Below are 12,035 nucleotides of genomic sequence, written 5' to 3'. Positions count from 1 at the left end.
GTCTTTGCATAAGTGCTTTGGATGCGTAATGGACCTCAACAGCCCCAAATTGAAGTTGGCACCATTTTCACCCTAATTCTTCCTTTGTCAATATTTCCTGTCTTAGTATAATACAGTGTAATGGAATATCTTCAACTCCCCATGCTATTCCTTATGCAGGGTCCAGAGCCTCTCACATATCTCAGAGTTTATCAATATCATAGGGAATTGCAGGAAGGAAGAAAGGGGGAGAAATGGGTATGGGTGGAGTTGGATTCTATAGCTCTCCTAAATCAAGCCATGAAGAAGACCATTTCTGCCATGGTTTCTGAGGCTCTCATCTCTCAAGGCTGCTGTCCACATCCCCTTTCTTAATCCACTTCTTTCTTTCCCCTCCACCCAACACCACCATCAAAACTATCACAGTAAACACTACAAATGAAATATTTAGATATCTCTCTGTCAATGTCACTTGGTTTCTCCTCCTACTCAGAATTTTCCTCTGCTAGATATTTCCTCAGACCCCACTCACATCTCTGCTCTTCCTTCCGTTCCAAGGCCTGTGAACACAATCCCACCAGGTATCCAAGGAAACTCTAAAATTACACAATGGGATCAGACTTTTCCTTTGTTTTGCCCTCATTCATGAAGACTCATCAAGTATGAATAGCCAGGCATCATCCTAGGTTTGGGGAGAACATTATGAATGGGACGCACTGCCTTGACCTTATAGAGTTTATCTTATTTTGCTATCTTTTGGATCTGTCCTTAATACCACTACTCTTTCCCACATCGTCATCCTCTCTTGGGCTGTTACTGTGGTCTTCTATGTAGACTGTGTTTCCACTCTTGTCCTCCTTGGGCTCTTTTCTCCTACTTCCCCTTACTTTCATTGCTATGAGGACAATCTTTTAAAAATAGAAATCTATCTTGTATGTCTTTGGTGTATCACCACCACACTTAGGATCAAGACCAAACTTACTTAAATGACTCTTAAGATGCCCCAGGATCTGCCTCGGTTCACTGTCCCAGTCTATGGATGTTATTCGAGTCCCCTCTTGCTCTAACCAAACTGGATGCCTTCCAGCCCTTAAACTTGCCATGCTTTCCTCCACCTCTGGACCATCCATATATGGTTCATTGGTCTGAACTTCCTCCCATGACATCTTTACTTGGCTTTCAAGGCAATCTTCCCAGTCCCAGCAGGACCAGAATTCTAGTCAAGGCTACTTCCCTCTGCTACATGTTCCAATGGTATCTTCATGTCATTTCCATCTCTTAGCACTGTCTACTCATTATTTGCTAACATTTTTTAAAGATAAATTTCTAGATTTTGGGTTTACCCAGTCTAAGAATTTGAGTATTTTATTAACTTTTGATACATAGTGTCAAAATGCTATTCAATGAGGTGACAATTATGTTCCAATCAAGAAGACCATATTCTTAAAAGGATTTAAAAAAAATTTTGTCTCAAGATTTTCTTAGATAATCTGTCTTCTGTTTTATATTAAAATCACTTTCTCTCTCTTGTTTCATTGGTATGTGCATGAGAAAATTTAATATAAAACGTGTTGTGTTTTCAGAAATATAATTTCTCTGTGAAGTAAGCTATAGCTGCTTGTATAGTAAGTAGAAATGAAGCATAGATTTTCATTTAACACATATCATGTCACTTTAAAATCTTTAATCTGTCACTATAAAATTTTTATGAACATGATTTTTTATTCATATATTGTAAAAATAGAATTCTATAATATTTCTATAAATGTTTTTATGTTGTACTCTGCTTCCCTAAACATAATTTTTAAAGACTGTTTAATATCACCCCTTAAAAGAGAATATCATAATTTATTGTTCTATCACTGAATGTCTAGATTTGGTCATATTTTTCACTATTATCTGTATTGCTGAGGTAAACAACTTCACAAATAGAGGTATTATCATTTTATATTCTTGTGTTAGTATAATTTCCTAAAAGTGAGATTGCCAGATCAAAATGCATGGTATTTTCATTCCTCTTGATTTAGTTTGTCAAAATACTTTCCTAAAGGAAGTGGTAGTGTATCAAAGTGGTTAAAAACTTGGATTAGATGCATAGATTTAAATCTACTACTAGACTATGTAGATTTAAATCCTGTTTCACCAACTTTATAGCTTTATGACCTTAGGTAAGTTACTCAAACTCACCCCAGTATCCTTATCTGTATAATGATGATGTCAGGGTAACATTTTTTTTTATAGGTTTGTGAAGATGAATCATGTCAATATATTAAAAGTGCTTAGAAAATTCTTAGCCTGGCACCAGTAACATACAAATTTTATTGTAATTTTATCAAACCAGATTTTATTTGGAAAAAAAGTTTTTTTAAAAAAACAATTATATATTTTTGATTTATATATATATTTTAAAATCTCTTTTTTTTTGCCCATTGAAAATTTTTTTCAAATACCACTTTGGAGAAAATGAAAATAGTTAAGTCCTAGACAGATTAAAGATTTTAAAGTGACATGATATGTGTTAAATGAAAATCTATGCTTCATTTCTACTTACTATACAAGCAGCTATAGCTTACTTCACAGAGAAATTATATTTCTGAAAACACAACATGTTTTATATTAAATTTTCTCATGCACATACCAATGAAGCAAGGAGCTGGGTGCCAGTGTCTCTCCTGCATTGTGAGTGGTGGCAGAGCTGTGAGACTCAGAGAATCAGAATTTAAAGTGAGAGCTTAAAGTTGAGCAGCAAGTTAGAGGTAAGCATCAAGCTAGATATCAGAGCAGAAAGGCACTTATTGTGGAGAAGGCAAGTTTAAGGGTTCCGGAAGACAGCAGGTTAGAATATAGACAGGGCAGCGATGAAAGACACTACCTGTGTCATCAAACAGAACAGAAAATGGGGCACAAATTCAGGGCAGGCAAGAGAGTTGCAAAAAGGAATCTACATTTCAGTTCTTACAGGGTATCCTGATTCTGAGTCAAGATTCTGGTCCAGTTCGAGGCTTCTTACATACTTCATGCTGATTCTGGGGAGTGCTCAGGTACTGATAGATGTTTCCTTAGAATATTACTTGAGCATCATGAGAAGTCATTGCCAATGGAGGAGCCATTCCTAAATGCTACGCTGAAGCAATCTAGCAAGGGATCTCTGAAAAGAAAGAATGGGATGGACCGCACAAACCTGGGAGTTAGAAAGCCTGTTTTTCAGTCTTGAATCTGCCACACACTAGCTTGTAACTTGGAGTCATTTTATTGCTCTGATTCTTGGTCTTCCAATTCATAAAATTGGGATGTTAATATATTATAAAACATACTGTATTGAAAAGTAGTGTTTTAGTTTGTTAAAGCTGCCATAGTACAATGTACCAGAATTAGAACGAGTTTTAAGAAGGAAATCTATTAAGTTGCAAGTTTACAGTGGTAAGGCCAGAAAAATGTCCGAATTAAGGCACAAACAAGAGGTTACCTTCACTCAAGAAAGGTGTCCAGAGCACCTCTGTCAGCTGGGAAGCACCTGGCTGGCATCTGCTGGTCCCTTGCTCCTAGGCTCTGTTGCTTTCAGCCTCTATTTCTTGTGGGGGTTCCTCACTTGGTTTCTCCAGGGCTGGCTTTCATCTCTTGGCTTCTCGTGGCCCTCTTCAGGTTCTGGCTTATTTAGCATCTCATGGGAAGGCATATGGTGACATCTTCTGGGCTCTGCCTGTGTCTAGGCATCTGCTCTCTCTGTTGGCACTCCAAACATCTCCAAAGTATCTCCAAACATCTGTGTCTCTGTCAGCTCTGAAGCAACTGTTCTCCAAGCATCTGCATCTGAGGTTTCTCCAAATGTTTCCCCTTGTAAAGGACTCTAGTAAACTAATAAAGACCCACCTGGAATGGGTGGAGTCACATCTCCATCTAATCAAAAGGCCATAGCACAATTGAGTGTGTCACATCTCCATGGAAACAATCCAGTCAAAGTTTCCCACTCTAAACAATAGGTCTGGCCCCAAGATTAGATCAGTATTAAAACATGGCTTTTCTGGGGTACATAATAGTTCCAAACTGGCAGAGTAATATAGGCTGAAAAGTTTTATAACAATGTGCTATTAATAGTAACTTAGCCTGAACTGTGGGTTTTAATAAATGGAGGCTTTTTTTAGTACAAATTTTTATTCAAGTTTCATCGAATTGCTACTTAATCAGGTTTAGATGAGAGAAAAATGTTTGGCATTGGAGAGATTGCTATATGTAGGGTCAAGATTCACAAGTTTGGGGCCACAAATTCAGGGTTGGAGTTCTGATTCTATCACTTACCAGATTAAGGGATGTGACTTTATGCCAGTTGCTTAGCCTCTAAGATTCAACTTACTTTATCTGAAAATAAGAATAATGATAAATGCCTTATATCCCTTGAAGGAATGTTGATAGGCTTAAATCCAAGGAATTATTATAACAGATGCAGCCTATCCATCCCAGGCAGAATGACTTTCTGGGTGAAGTTTCCTTAACACAGGTGGTTGATGAATTGGCGGAGTAAATTAACTAACAAGAATTTAGGGCCCCCGCAACACCACATATGCTTACTTATTTGTTACACACATAGTAGGTACAAATAGAATAGCAGGTGACAATTCTTTCTTGGCTGAGCGTGTATTTCACCTTGCTCTGTCCTCTGGGTTGCCATTCTGCTGCAGGAAAGCCCAAGAAATCATAAACTGAAGTGTGCTTTTGGATAAACTCTTAATTTTTACTTTATTAAAAATCTACTCCCTACATACTGAGTTATGCCTGCTAACTTCTCACAGAGTGGAATTTCTGAAGACATGATTTCTAGAGTCAGCCCGGGATTTCAATAAGTGAGAAACAGAGCCAAAGTCAGAACAGATAAGAGGGCTTTTGTTTCTGTAGGGTTTACAGTATCCAATTCCAATCTATTTGTTCATTCATTATTAACCTTCCTTTCCTATTATTTGGTTTTCTGGTGAGATTCACAGGGTTGTATTAGCTCTTTCCCAGGAGGCTTACATTTTCTCTTTCGGTTTCGTCTTTTATTTCTTCAGCGGCATCTCTTTTGTTTTATACAGCCTCAAATGATATTTCCATCTCTCTTCCGATCTGTTGCATTCCTAAGGAGAAGAAATACTGTGCTAAACTAAAGCTACTCTGAAGCAGCAGAGTATTTATAATTTATACCAGGAAGGGGTTGGCAAGACTTTCTTGGGGATCAATAGATTTTACTGTGTTTAAGAAGCTCAGATTTGCCACAATGCAATTGTATAAATATTCTTTCAGATTTGTAAGCATGGTCAATTCATTTAGATATTTTTAGATGGGAGAACCTTATAAATATCTTTCATTTCAAACACATTCAAACAAAATGTAGGAATATGTAGATTTGACATTTTTTTCCCCTCTTGGTGGAGATCAGAGAGGCTGCTGTAGTGTGGACAGGACCACTTCCAACCTACTGTCAGCCCTGAAACTGGTATCTTCTCCTTGCCAGAGACTCTCAGCTGAGAGAAGTGGGACAGAAACAAATGCCATGGTTCTCACATGGGGAATCTCTTGCCCCAGTAGGAGGAGCTTTAGGGAGGATCATTTAGGAACTCTCCTTGGATAGAAAATGAGCTGAGGATATGCCTGCATGTGTGTTGTGTGTGTTGTGTGTGTGTGTGTGTGTGTGTGTGTGTGTGTGTGTATTTAATGGGTGGGGAGCTCAGCATTTGCTTTCAGAGGTCATTTGCATTGAAGACGGAAGTGGTTGTGATGGGGAAGGAATAATTATGGGGTACCTACTAAGAGGAAAGCATATGTTTCATGTGCACAATTTCAGTTAATCTCTAGCATAACCCTGGGAGGTGGCATTTCGCTGTTAAGGAAGCTGAAGATCAGAGTAGTTGAGTAACTCGCCACTGGTCACACAGGTGGTAAATGGCAGCCCCTATTCTGACTCCTAGGTCCTGGTCTTTTTGTGACACTACACTAAGGACACTACACTAAGAAAACTTAGCAACTTCTCTTCTCTAATGCTGTGATACCTTGTCAGGGTTAAACACAGGAACTGGATTTCCTATCAGGCAGAGGAATGGTTCGTTCCCTTCTAGTGTCTATTCAAGGTGTTTCCCAGCACACAGCTTCACTTTTTGACAGAGGACACACCTTGTTGTGGAATTGGGAGGATCCAAATTGCTGCTGCTTGATCACTACAAACTTGTCGTGTCCTCTTCTTGCTTCTCCCCCCGAGGACTGCAATGTCATTTTTTTATTCCCACCTCTTTGCTGGACTAATCTCTATTTACTCTTCTCTTCTCAGTTTGGATATAACTCCCCTGGTCACTCTCACCACAAACTCCAGTCTGGTTTATGTACTTCTTCTATTGGTCTATCACTGTCGTAGAACTCCTCACATTCTTTTATAATTACTTGCTTATTTTTCTACATCTCCCACAAGCTCATTGGAGGAAGAATTATATCTGTTCACTGTTGTAGTCCCAGAAACTATGATAGTGCCTGGCATATGATAGGGATTCTGAATATTTGAATACACAGACATGGCAGTTCCAGGGTAGCTGGGGGTAGGGTTAAATCTCCCACTATGAGCCCAACCACTCCAAATAATCATAAAGTCTAAGTAAGAAATAATATGCTTACTATGTAAACACAGCTACAAGACAGGTTTCCTACTCTCCTTCCTTTCAGATGGCTGCCTCTGCACTCCTATGGAGGCACTCAGTAAATGACAGAGAATAGCTATTTAGATATACAGAGAGGCAAAACTATCTACCTATCTATCTATCTATCCATCTCCCATCTAGCTTATGGCTTTGTTTCTCTGAGAACCCTGACTAATATGGTTGCCTATCATTTTCAGTTTTGGAATTATTCCATGATAGTGCCAAATGAATGAAGGGTGTACATTAAGATTCATTCAGAATGCTACAGCTGCTGGAGGATTGTATTAGTTAGGGTTCTCTAGAGAAACAGAATCAACAGGAAATATTAAAAAATATAAAATTTATAAAAATGTCTTACGTAACCATGGAACGTAGAGTTCAAAATCTGTAAGGCAGGATGTGAAGCTGATGATTCCGATGGAGGGTCTGGATGAACTCCACAGGAGAGGCTCACAGAGCGAAACAAGAAGAGAACCTGTCTCTTCAGAATCCTCCTTAAAAGGCTTCCAATGATTAGATTAGGCATCACTCATTAAAGAAGACACTCCCCTTGCCTGATTACAAATGAAATCAGCTGTGGATGTAGCCAACATGATCATGATTTAATTCTATGAAAAGTCCTCATAGCAAAAGACAGGCCAGCACTTGCCTAACCAGACAAACAGATACCACCACCTGGCCAAGTTGACACATGAACCTGACCATGACAATCCACCTGTTCTAGTTTGCTAGCTGCTGGAATGCAATATACCAGAAAAAGAATGGCTTTTTAAAAAGGGAATTTAATGAGTTGCTAGTTTATAGTTCTAAGGCCGAGAAAATGTTCCAATTAAAACAAGTCTATAGAAATGTCCAATCAAAGGCATCCAAGGAAAGATACCTTGGTTCAAGAAGGCCGATGAAGTTCAGGGTCTCTCTCTCAAGTGAGAAGGCACATGGCAGACACAGTCAGGGCTTCTCTCTCGGCTGGAGAGCACATGGTGAATACAGCGTCATCTGCTAGCTTTCTCTCCTGGCTTCCTGTTTCATGAAGCTCCCCAGGAGGCATTTCCCTTCTTCGTCTCCAAAGGTCGCTGGCTCAGTGAACTCTCAGCATCTCATGGCTACATCATTCTGCTGTCTCTGAATCTCTTTCTCCAAAATGTTTCTTCTTTTATAGGACTCCAGTAAACCAATCAAGACCCACTCAAATGGGTGGAGACATGTCATCCCCTAATCCAGTTTAACAACTGTTCTTGACTAAATCACATCAACCAGGGAGATGATCTCATTACAGTTTCAAATATACAGTTCTGAATAGGGATTATTCTACCTTTATGAAATGGGATTTATATTAAAACATGGCTTTTCTTAGGGGGCATACTTCCTTTCAAACCAGCCCACCACCTCTTGTCAACTTGGCAGCTATACTCTTTACCTTAAACCATACTTAATTTCTAAATAGAAAACAATAAAAGACATTTTTTTTCTCACTTAACAATACTCAACTGTCCTGCTTTACCAGAAACACATTAAATCTTTCCAGAATAAGGTGCAAGTCCTTGGGTAATATTCATTCTTAAACTTGATATCTTACAACTTTAATAGTATAACATGAACAAAACAGCATTACAATCCTTGTTTCTGTAACTGATCACATGATTGTAGTTCATATTTATCATTATCTTCTTCCACTACCCATCCCATGTTCCCTTTATCCTCAGCAAGCACTTCAGCTGGCTGTGGTTCTTGGCCAGGTGGGGTGACCTAAACCTTCATTCATGAAGTTTCAGAGCCACTGATAGCCCTACCTGGATTGAGTTGTTGCAATTTTCCATTGATTTTAATCACAGGGCATGGTAGTACTAAAAGATGCCCTAGGGGATCTCCTATATTCCAGGGTTCTAGTTTGCTAGCTGCCAGAATGCAATAGACCAGAGACAGGATGGCTTTTAAAGAAGGGGAATTTAATAAGTTGCTAGTTTATAGTTCTAAGGCTGGGAAAATGTCCCAATGAAAACAAGTCTATAGAGATGCCCAATCTAAGGCATCCAGGGAAAGATACCTTGGTTCAGGAAGGCTGATGAAGTTCAGGGTTTTTCTTTCTAGTGGAAGGGCACATGCCGAACATAGTCAAAGTTTCTCTCTCATCTGGAAAGGCACATGGTGAATACAGTCAGAGCTCCTCTCTCATCTGGAAGGGCACTTGGCGAACATGGCATCGTCTGCTAGCTTCCTCTCCTGGCTTCCTGTTTCATGAAGCTCCCCAGGAGGCATTTTCCTTCTTCATCTCCAAAGGTCGCTGGCTAGTGGACTCTTCTTCATAGTGCTGCAGCATTCTCTGTTCTCTCCAAATCTCTTATTCTCCCAAATGCTTCCTCTTTTATAGGACTCCAGTAAACCAATCAAGACCCACCCAAATGGGTGGAGACATGTCGTCACCCAATCCAATTTAGCAACCACTCTTGACTAAATCACATCATCCAGGGAGATGATCTGATTACAGTTTCAAACATACAGTATTGAATAGGGATTATTCTACCTTTATGAAATGGGATTTTGATTAAAACATGGGTTTTCTAGGGGACACACTTCCTTTCAATCCAGCACATCCAGGAGAACTCTTCTTTACCTCCATTGTGTAGCTGCAGTCCTATTTCTCCTTATAATCAGGGTCAATCACCCCAGCCAGTAACGTAATCCCCTAGGGCATCATCTCAGCACTTGCAGCTCAGCCCAAGCCTTTGGAGATGCAGAAAGGAATCACCTCGGGGAAAGTTCTTGGATCCCAGAGGCCTGGAAAGAAGGCCAGCAGAGATCGCCCTGTGCCTTCCTGTGTAAGAAGGAACCTCAATTGAAAGTTAGTTGCCTTTCCTCTGAAGAACTATACATTTTGAACTAAATGTATCCCCTTCTGGGAAAAGCCAATCCATCTCCGTGCGTTGCATTCCAGCAGCTAGCAAACTAGAACAAGGGCACTCTCCCATTCTGACTTCGTATGGCACAGCAAGGTACCCTGAAAATATTAGAGGTCAATACTCTCCTGATTATCTGCTCAAAATGGGGCCATCAGTTGAGGAAGTCAAAAAGGCTGCAATGTGGGGAGCAGGAACCGGTGCTAGGAATTGGTGACTATATATGGATACCACCTTTCCTGCTGGCAGTTCTCCTGCTATCTACCAAGATGGGTGATGCACTGGGCTGCCACCAGTCAGCTTAGTCTAAGCTATCTTGTGGTGGTAAATCCAGAGCTCACAATATCCAAGGCTCATTTTCCATCCACCTTGCATGTTCACTGAGGGTTGGCTGCAGGTTTGGCAAGGTTGTGGCCATGGACAGAAAGCTAGAGGAACTCCTTGATGCCTTTCAAAGCATTTTCTCAGAAGTGGATCATGTCATTTCCACTCATATTTCAGAGGGCCTATCCTAGTTTCCTAGGGCTACTGTAACAAATTACCACAAACTAGGTGGCTTAAAACAACAGAAATTTGTCTCATAATTCTGGAGGGGAGACATCTGGAGTCAAGGTATAGGTGGAATCATGTATCCTCTGAAGTCTTAGGGTCCTGGCATTGTCTGGCTGGCAATGCATGGCATTCTTTGGCTTGTTGTGTGCTTCAGTCTCTGCCTCTGTCACATGCTGTTTTATCTCTCTGTCTGTCCAAAATTCCTCTTCTTATAAGGACTCTAGTTTATTTGATTGTGATCCAGTTTGGCTTGTCTTCCAAAATCCTGTTTTCAAATAGGAACACATTCATGTGACTGGCTATTAAACATATCTTCTTAGGGGAACACAATTCCAGCTATAACAGGCCTAAACTAACTTGGTTAATGTGGGATGAATTATAATCCTCTTGTAGAGAAGGGCAGATGGGGGCAGCAAATATTTGAATGTTGAAACAAAGTACCACAGGCTTTCCTCCCACCCAACTGTCAAATAGCAGGGATTCTCGTCCCGAGTTGCTACGTGTACCTTTTGGGTGCAATGCAGTCTCATGACTCTTCATATGCTTCTCCTCTGCCCAGAAAGCCCCTGCTCCTCATTCACTTGGGGACCTTCTCTTCTATCCTGGGGTGTCTTCCTAATCCTCCCAAGGCAGTGGTAGGGCCCCTTCCCTCTCCACTCCCAGAAAGGATCCTGGTATACATCTGTCACACTGTTTTGTAACTCTAATCTATTTGCTTTCCTTAGGAGACAGTGAGATTCTTGACAACACAGTGTATCTCTTGTTCATCACTGTGAGATTCTTGAAGGCATGGTGTATCTCTTGTTCATCAATGATCTCCAGTCCCTAGCCCAGGACCTACCATATAGGCTTGTATTACATACTCACTTTATTGAAAATTAAATAAATGTAATAATGAAAAAAACAGGTGGAGAATAGCTACTTTCTACCATAGACCTCATGTTTCAAACTACTTGTGGTGATGGCCCAGTTTTTAAATTCCTCATTTGTTGCAGATCAACATGTTTGTTAAACACAATAAAAATAAAATGTTGGGAAAATGACCAGGCATATGTCAAAATACTATAAAACTTTCTAAATGTTTACACTTAATTTCTGTATTTATCCCATTGGAGACCAGTAACAAATACTTTGTGGTCTGCAGATCACACTTTGACTGTGTTAGAATAATTGATTCTTTCAAAGATATTTCTTGACTTCCCTTGTGTGCCTGGCAATGTTCTGGGTGTAAGGGATTCAGCAGTGACTAAGATAGACAGGTTCCTTGCCCTCAAGAAGGCAAGTGAGAGAAGTGTAAGCAGACAAGGAAATAATATGAATTTGAGGAATGATGCTATGAGGAAATAAAAGAAGTTAATGAGACAGAGGGTGATGGGGTAGAGGGGCTATTTATGAGAGTGGTCAGGGATGCTTCCCTAAGACAGTGACATTTGAGCAGAGATCTGAGCATTCTAAATAGAGGAAGCAGCAAAGAGTAAGGTACTAAGGAAGAAACAAGCTTGGGGCATTCACATGGAGGATCATGTCAGAAGGGGGGTCTTAAGAGTTAAGCCAAGGCATGCTCCCTCTGAAACCTGTACGGAAGTAACTGCTCCATACCTCTCTTCTGGTTTCTGACAGTGGTCAGCGATCCTTGGCATTCCTTGGATTGTGCCATAACTCAATCTCTGCCTCACTGTCAGTGCCATGTTCTCTCTCTCTGTGTCTCCTTTCCCCTTCTTATAAGGACATCTACCAGTTGGAAAAGGGACCCATCCCACTCCATTATGACCTCATGTTAACTTGCCTAATGCCCCTAATTCCAAGTAAGGTCACATTCTGAGACTGTGGATTAGGGCTTCAACATATTTTTATGGGACATGCATTTCAGCCACAGTAATTTTATATAATCTGTTAATCATGTTAACAAGTTTGTTAATTGTATGTTCAAATTTTTATCTGCTCGATCTATCTA

General features: G+C 40.1%; 1 long non-coding RNA gene across 3 annotated transcripts in view; it reads right to left on the bottom strand.

Moving 5' to 3' along the window:
- LOC143662283 (uncharacterized) overlaps nt 1–11,827 on the bottom strand; it is a 39,630-nt gene extending 27,803 nt beyond the window's left edge. For 2 of the 3 annotated variants that reach the window (XR_013165247.1, XR_013165245.1), the window contains exons 1-2: nt 11,681–11,827; nt 4,987–5,087 (exon numbers count right to left, since the gene is read on the bottom strand). This is a non-coding gene — a long non-coding RNA (uncharacterized LOC143662283). Of the gene's footprint in view, nt 1–4,275; nt 4,336–4,986; nt 5,088–11,680 lie in introns of all 3 variants that reach the window. The other variant, XR_013165246.1, reaches the window with a different exon arrangement.
- Nucleotides 11,828–12,035: the final 208 nt, after the last annotated feature.

The sequence above is a fragment of the Tamandua tetradactyla genome, chromosome 18, assembly GCF_023851605.1.
Source record: "Tamandua tetradactyla isolate mTamTet1 chromosome 18, mTamTet1.pri, whole genome shotgun sequence".
NCBI classification, from domain to species: Eukaryota; Metazoa; Chordata; class Mammalia; order Pilosa; family Myrmecophagidae; genus Tamandua; species Tamandua tetradactyla.
Note: the sequence above shows the minus strand (reverse complement) of the source record. Positions and strands in the feature narration are given on the sequence as shown.